The sequence below is a fragment of the Columba livia genome, chromosome 8 (assembly GCF_036013475.1).
Source record: "Columba livia isolate bColLiv1 breed racing homer chromosome 8, bColLiv1.pat.W.v2, whole genome shotgun sequence".
NCBI lineage: Eukaryota > Metazoa > Chordata > Aves > Columbiformes > Columbidae > Columba > Columba livia.
Window position 1 is genome coordinate 8,707,105 of NC_088609.1, and position 8,168 is coordinate 8,715,272.

Genomic DNA, 8,168 nt, shown 5'->3' on the forward strand with positions numbered 1-8,168 from the left:
CAGGCACAGCTAGCAAGGGCACTGAATTGCTGGTTTGATTTTGCTTCTACTTTCAGGAAATTCTTCATCTGAAATTGCAATAAATTCCTCAAATTCAAGTTCTCATGGAGCTGAAACCCCTCATGGTATTGTGGACTGGAGCCAGGAGGTGAGAAAAGAGACATGGAAAGGTAAGATACCCTGTGGAATTAGACATGGGCCTCTTCAGGAGCCACAGAAATCCAGCATGCTCTGGCTGCTCTCTCATCTTCCCACAAGCATTAACCCTCTTACATCCTTACACTACCATGGGTAAAACGGAACCTTCTTTTATTTGTTTTTTTGTTTTTACCCAGAAAGGGCTGGCCCAGCAGCTCTATCACTAATCAGGGACTCCAGATCCTCTTGAACCTGCCACTGGCATTTCAGATCCACTCAGGTTTGCCTCCCCAGCTCCCACAGACAGCAAGATGTCTGTGCCCTGAGCTGCGGTGCTTGGATCCCTCTTGCCATCCCTTTCCCTTTCTCAGACCTAACACATCACAGCAGCTGCCAGAGCATGGAGCCACTCCACAAACGGATCTCCAGTGTTAGGTGGCACAGCTTTAATTACACAACAGGAGCCAGAAGGAAGGCTACAAAACACTTCTCTGTCAAAATCTTAAACCTCCACTTGGAGCACTTTGTGTGGCTGCAAGCAGAAGTAGCAGGACATGAACTCTGCAAGCACACAAAGGAGACGAATCAATGTCCTGTTGATACAGCCAGCAAAATAAGCTAATGATGGACAGAACTGCAGGTTTTCATATGTGAGGGAAGGATTTACAGTGATACCAAAGGAATTATTTCAGCCCCACAGTGACAATACCCACCCGCTTCCTTATTATATTTTATTGATCTTGCCCTAAATACATGTGGCTGGAGGAAATGATGCATAAACTACTAACGAGTTAATTTCTTGCTCCAACACAGACTCACAACAGCCCTTTGAAGGGGAACCAGGAAAGACAATGTGTGAAAGGATAAAGGCAATGAGACAAGCTTGGATGTAATAATCCCATGTGAATGATTATTGCTGCAACTAGTGTAATCTAATAATGAAGAATTTACGCCAGATGTCCCCCGGAATATGCCAGGCAGACTCGGGATTCAGCAGTGGATCCATTTCTAAGGAAACCTTGTTAAGAGGAAAAAAAAAAATGCTGTTGTCTGTTTCTCAAATGAGAGGCTGTAGACCTTTATAGTTAGAGTCACAACAAAAGCATGCCTTGCAAAGCTTCCTAGGAGTGTGCTCATTATGCCTGATTGCCTATTTGTTTTCAGGTGAAGTTTAAGATGTTGGATTTAGCCTATAAAGGTCCTAACAGTCTAGGAGCAGTCTATTTCAGAAGCTGCCTCTTACCCCAAGCCAGAGCTGCCGCCAGGATTTCCCCTGTGTCGCCCTGGGGCAGAGAAGGAGCTGCTGGGAGGGCAGTCTTCAGGACAGGTAAACAGAGAGTGGAGAATCGCCTTCTTTTACTTTTTTTTTTAACTTGCATCCTTTCAGCTCCTATAAGGATATCCTAGACTAGAGCTCCATTCTCGTCCTGGAGCATGACACACCCCATACACCCCCTCCTTCCTTCTCACAAGCTACAGTATATGTGGAAATCACGTAGCAGGGCAAGGGAAAAGAGAAGGCTCTGCACCAGAAGAGTACCATGGGTTTGCACAGGCTACTGAAAAATTAGATTGACTTCACCTTGGTTCACAACATCTAGAAGCCTATTTTACTGTAGGCAGGTTGAGCACAGGCCTGGAGGAGCGCTGCTGGCCACCCAGGTCTTAATGAAGACCTGAAGAGACCAAATTCGTTGCCCAAAGAGCAGATCAGATTTGGGATGATTTATTATTTCAGATCCAACACCAAACAAATGCTCTTCTAGCCCAGGTATGAGGACAGCACTACCAACAGGCAGTGATTTCCATGGCATGTTAGGCAATCAGCCAAACCAGAGACCCAACATCAACACTTCTTTACTCAAAACCCCATATAAGCTCAGGCACAAACCACACTTTTCGCTCTCCTTCCTTACCTCTGCTGCTTATTCATCACCTCTTTGAAGGTATTCCACATAGCCATTCCAAACACCTACTCTGGTCACACTTTGGGGTTCAAACTGCTGCTCATAATTCCTCCTTATTAACCACTGTTATTTAAGTTGCTCTGATAAGAAGAATGGGGAAAGGAAGCTTTAGCAAGATCTAGATCCACCAAACCACAAACCACTACATTTAACTTGAAAGATTTGTTTAAGCCCCATTAACTTAATTGGGACTTAACATCTTTTTCATTTGCTGGTTTTGCAGAAGACCCAGAGATCTCCACAGTGAACCTGTATGACTCCAGTACTGAGTCATGGGGACTATTCAAACTTGGTTTGGCTGTGTGAAAATTGCAGCCACGATGCTTCTCACGCGATCCTCCTTTATCAGCTAGTTTGATAGTGTAGGCTGCTTGTCTATGTTGAAATCTATTTTACAGGGGCTCTTTGATCTGAGCCTGCATGCTGCTGTTTTGTTCTAACAGGCACAAAGCTGCTCCAAAGGACTTTGCAAACAATAATACAAACATAGCTGCACTTAGGACTTGCAAACCCTGATTTTAGCCAGTTTGTATGTCAGACATCACCATACCTAGAAACTACTTGCAAACAGAACCAAAGATCATACCTAATTTTAGTAAGCCTTTGGGCTCTGCATCCCCTGACTGTGCTTGCTTTGATGAAACATGATCATAGGATGAAAGAAAGCAAAATCCAGCTGGCACCTGCTGGGAGGGCAGGGAGAGAGAATCTGGCAGACAGGAGGTTCCTACAGAGATTGCCAACACTACTACATGTCTGTTTTGCTTTTTTGGGCAGCACGGTGAATCCAAAGGTGACAAACATTTGTCCTGACCGGCCAGATAAGATGTGCCCACGTCAGACACTGCACTCTCTCTCCTCACTCGCAAGCATCCCTGCACCTCCCTCTGCTTCACATTTCCAGCCCCTGAGCTTCAGAGAGGATCCAGGCTTTGCTGGGGTGAAACATGCGTGGGAATAGCTGCTCCCTCACAAAGAGCAGGCTGGCCGTCTGGGCTGCTCTATACCACACATCTGGTCAACCCGTTTCCAAATTTCAGTCTGCAGCACAACACAAGGATTGTTGTTACAGGACAACTTTGAACCTCAGGAAACTTTGAGGTATCTGTAGTATTTTAGGGACAACAGCTTTACTTACAATTCAGTGCCACAAAAAGACAAACATTTAACTAAACTGGGAGTGACCTTGTTCTCCAAATACTTCAGTGAGGAAGAGTGACTGTGAAGTGAAAAAATTTGCTGTTGTCTGAGCATCACAAGAGGTCAGTAAAGATTCTCAACTACCGTTTCTCTTGGTCTGGAACCCTGAAGGAAAGACTACAGCCCAATTAGTGCTCTTTCACCAAAGAGCATTTAGGGTGTTCTATTTTCACAAGTCAGGACGCAATTTCTTTCTATAAATATCTAGCCATTTTACTGTGCCATCAAACATGCAGTTGAGCTGGCCCCATACACTTACCAGCCCACCACCTGCAGCCTCAGTGACTCACTGCCGCTGCAGCAGCCGTCAGCTCCGATGAAGGACAGGCAGACCAGTCCAACCGCTGCGCTGTAATAACCCTTGTTGGCTTTCAAAACTCACGCCTCACCCCTGCTCTCTCTCCAGAGAAGCCTACCGCACCTCTTTGGAGGAGTGGGCTGTATGTGGAGGTGTGAGGACCTGCACCCTGGACCCAACAGCTGGGTTTTATGGGGGGTTCTGGCCTGCTGGGGTCCTTCTGGAAAGGAAGAGGCTGCTGATAGCATTACTGTGTCTGTGCTTTATCACATTGACCGGTGCTCGCCTGCACCGGAAACAACACGCGCGGCAAGCATGCAGACCTTCGTGGAAGCTACAGCAATTAGGTTAATTAAGAGCTGGAGCTGTCCCATATGTTTTCTGATCTGTTGTTTTTTAGGTCCCCTATCACACCTGTTCCCACAGCATCCAAACACCCCAAAGGCTTAGATTTTCCCACTCCAGACACAGGAACAGAAGGACGCCTGTCCCAGATCAAAGCAAAGGCCTGTTTGGCCTCGTATCCAGCAGCAGATAGAGAGCAGAACAATAAGAACAGGACATGTTTTCATTCCCCAGGTACAGGTCCCTCTGCTCTTCCCAAAGCTCTCCTCTGAGGAGTCCAGTATCATTCTGTTTTAGACACAAGTTAAAGGCATGAATTTCCCACATTTAGCCATCAGCAGTGCTGGGAAATTAAACCTAGTGTTCATTTTTCCAGATCACAGCCTCAGTATTAGAAAAGCTAACAGCCCCAGCTTTGGATTTCTGAAATAGCCAAATCAGACAGCAAACCAACCCCGCTGTCTGGGATCCGTGCACCCAAACCCCGCCGGGGTGCCTTGGGGCATCACTGCAGACATGGGGTGCCACTGCACTGGAAGCCACCCAGGTTCCTCTCAGAGAGCCCCTGCTTTTTGCACAGGGTGCACAGCACCAGCTTCCACCTGCAGTGTCATCACTCACAGGGTGGGACAGGGTTTTGAAATAGGCGAATTCTCAGGGCTCCTCAAATCCTGTATCCTGGGATCCTCCGACAAGTTATTTTCCTCAGGTGTAAGCTCAGGTAGAAACCTGCTCTTCAGAGTCAGCTTTGCTCATAGCAAAGTCTGGGGCGGTTCATGTTCCAAAAGCTCCTCCAAGAGAGACGGTTCATTCCTGCAGAGTGCATTTCTGGGGCAAAATCATTTTCTGGAGCTACATTTCAATGCCACCATGAAAGCAAAGAGTATCTGTTTGCAATCATCACTACTTCCCCTGCTCATGCTGGAACATGAATGCAGTGCTTTAAAAGTCCAAGTCTATCACTAAAAGTCTGACCTGCAAGACTTGCTCCCACTTAGCAGATGGGGAAGGATGCTGCAAAGGGTCATTAATGGGCTGAGAACCAAAATCTGCCCTGTGTGTGCGCAAGGAAACAGGAAACAGGAGCGACAAAAGCATTGACTGACCCATTGTGCATGTCTGCGCAGGCACGTGTGTGTGCGTGTTATTAGCTTCATCTGGCAGCATTTGAAACGCTTCTGTCAGCACCTAAAGGAACTGCCTCTGAATTTAACACAGCCAAACTGAATGAATTGCAGTCTGGAGAAAAGGGTGATCTGTGTCTGACTTCTTTTCAGCACTTACATGACTCCAGTGAGCCAGATGCTTGTTTGTAAGTAATTAGTTACTTTACAACCAACTTTTTATATCCAGTATGTTTTTAAAATCTGGATTTTAAACTCAATGTTAGGAAAGGCACAGATTTTGTAATGTCCTGTGTGCTCTCCTCCTGGCACATCAGCTGGAATTCTATGCCACTTTGAACAGAAGCTAAACCCTTTACTCAGGCAGGGCAAATTAAACAGGGCACTGAATATTACCAAAGAAAGAGCTAGTAGAAGGAAAAGAAAATGAACAGATTGATCTGTACTGACCTCAGCAGTAATATTCAGCTGCCCCAGTTCAAAAGAGCAGAGTGACAAACACATTCAGGTAAATGGCTGGCCTGTCTTTAGTGCAAATAAACCTGAGCAAACTTTGCATGTCTGAGTAGCGTGGGCAAAATTCACTGTGGCTTTGCCAATTGCCTGCACAATGCAAAGTGCCACTGTTCCCTCCAATGGCACATGGTGAGGGTCTCTCACCTTTACCCCAAGCCCTGTTTCCACCAAAAGAGACAAAGAGAAGAGCACAAGTGCCAAGCAAGAAGGGTCTTGCAAAACAGAGATTAAGCTGTTCTTCCTTTCAGGAGAGGCAGAAGAACAGCGGAAAACACAGGCTGTCTCCCTTCTCCCTCCTGCATCCCTCCATCATGACTACTTCATCACTGCCAAGTGCTTCAGTCAAATTCCCTGCCTTTAGTTGCAAGAGATCACTGACACAGGTGAGTATTTCTCCACCAGTGCCTTTGACAGAGTAGGAAGAACCTTTGCTACATCTGGTTGTTTGTAGGGGCTGTGTTGGTCAAAAATGATTTGCTGTAAAGTAGATTAGATACCCCCCATTCTCTGACCCAGCAGTTCCTAACTCACTTGCAGAGCTTTCCTCTGCTGCCTTTGTGGGCCACCCAGAACAGCCCGGGAACAGCCCCATGACACAGACAGCATCCCCTGCTCCCCGGCCAGGGACCAACCTGGGGTCCCTGGTACCAACACAAGGGAGAAGGAGGAAATACAGTGAGGACTGGAGAGGGCCCTTTCTCACCGTCTTAGGATATAGGGCTTACTAGGACTACACCCACTGTTTTTCTGCTCATTTCCCCATGAGATATATTGGTCATTCACGTGAAGCCAGCATTTCACCATGTCTGATCTTTATGTTATCTGGATTGTTTGCACTGACATGAGATAAGGTGAAGCAGGGACATGGCTGTTTCATGCAGGGTGGACTGTGCTATATTTTCCTGTTGGTTTAGTCCTGGCTGGGCTTGATTCCCCAAGATCCCAAAGTGAATACAGCCTGCCTGATTGCAGCCTCTCCTTTCCCAGAAATCATCCTGTGGAATAAGTACAGAACAAAGTGTTTCCTGTCTCCCCTTTAACCCTTTTCCTTCCACCCAAACACTCTGTGACCCAAGACCTGCTCCTGAAGGCACGGATTCAGTGAGATTCCCTCTTCTTGCCCACTCAGAGGCTGTCAAAAGCCCAAAATGACAGCACTAGAGTGCCAAAAACAAGCAAGTCACCTGCAATTTCACACCTGCCATCACTGCTTTCATGGCAGCTGGCGAGGCGAGAAGTTGATGAAGGTCCCACTTGGCCCAGGCTGAAAGTCAAAGCAACTGTTGGGCTTTTCAGGCAATGTCCTTCCCTGAAGTAGGAAGGCAGGTAGAAAACCTGCTGGCAGCTGCCCAGGGGCATCTGCTGCCTTGCTTTGGAGGCATTTGTGCTTTTTGCATGCTGTCCTGTTCTTGGCAGCAGTTTTCCTGAGCCAGGAAAAGCATTGGCCATCATCAGCTGTGGAAACACTTTGTGAGCTGTGGATTTTTTTTCACCACTGGAGCCACGGCTGAATGGTGTTGGCCAAGTCTGCCTCCCTTTTAGGTGAGATTTGATAGTGTCAGGTGAGTAGCAACAACCAGCCAGCAGGTTTTGACTCCACTGGTCAAATATAACCTGCAATTCTGCTTGTTTCTCCCTAAAGCCATGCATGAGACAGGCTGCAAAACAGATGAGGGAGCTCCACAGTAGAACTATGCAAGTGCTATGACAGGCTGGGCTCTGCTGCCTGCTTTTCTGCCCTCCACCAAGCTTCTGCTGCCCACTACTAACAGGAGGATGGCTTGCCTGTCCATGGACAAACCCGTGCTCTATTTCTCATTTGGTGTGAGTTACGGTTCCCAAAGAGCAGCAAAGTCATGGACTCTTCCGCCCCTGACCTAGCGCTCACCATGGCAACTTGCTCCTGTAGGTCTATGGGTTGAAGACTCCTCACCAAATACCCATCAGCAGCATGCTCAAGGCAAGGGGAGGAAGCCAGCCCCCTGCAAGTACTGGAGGAATCCAAACAGGAGCAAGATTCATGACAGAAACCAGACTAACGACGGCTTCAGTATGTTGCACTGCAAAGACATTGCATGTTGCAGGCTGGCCTCCTGGCCCTAATATCCTCTGACAGCTCCCAGAGCAGGAGCTGAGCAGGTTAGTGATTTGATCACGACACCAGCTCCTGCGGGAGCTGCTGCTTCAAAGTCCCTGCTGCCAGGCCTCTACAAAGCACGCAAAGAGCTGCAAAGATGTGCAGTCTCCGTAGCCTGTAGCAGCGACTTATCTTCGTAAGTGAAGAACTGCTGGCCAAACGCTGGGTCCAGTCCAGCCCTTGAAAACTTAAGCTCTGGAAGGCAACTTCAGCCAGCCCTAGTAAATGACTGCTTGTTTGATTGCTAATTGCTTATGAAAACAGAAGACACAAACCCAATCTGGGCAGGTCTTATACTGTCCATATCACCAAAGGCCACAGAAACACCCACCCCAAATCAAACACTGCCTGTCTGTTTGAGACTTTAAGTGAAGTTTTGTTTTTAAGTCCTCTTCTGTCGGACTGCAGATGTAAAAAGCTAAAGCCACCCGGGTAGCTCGGTT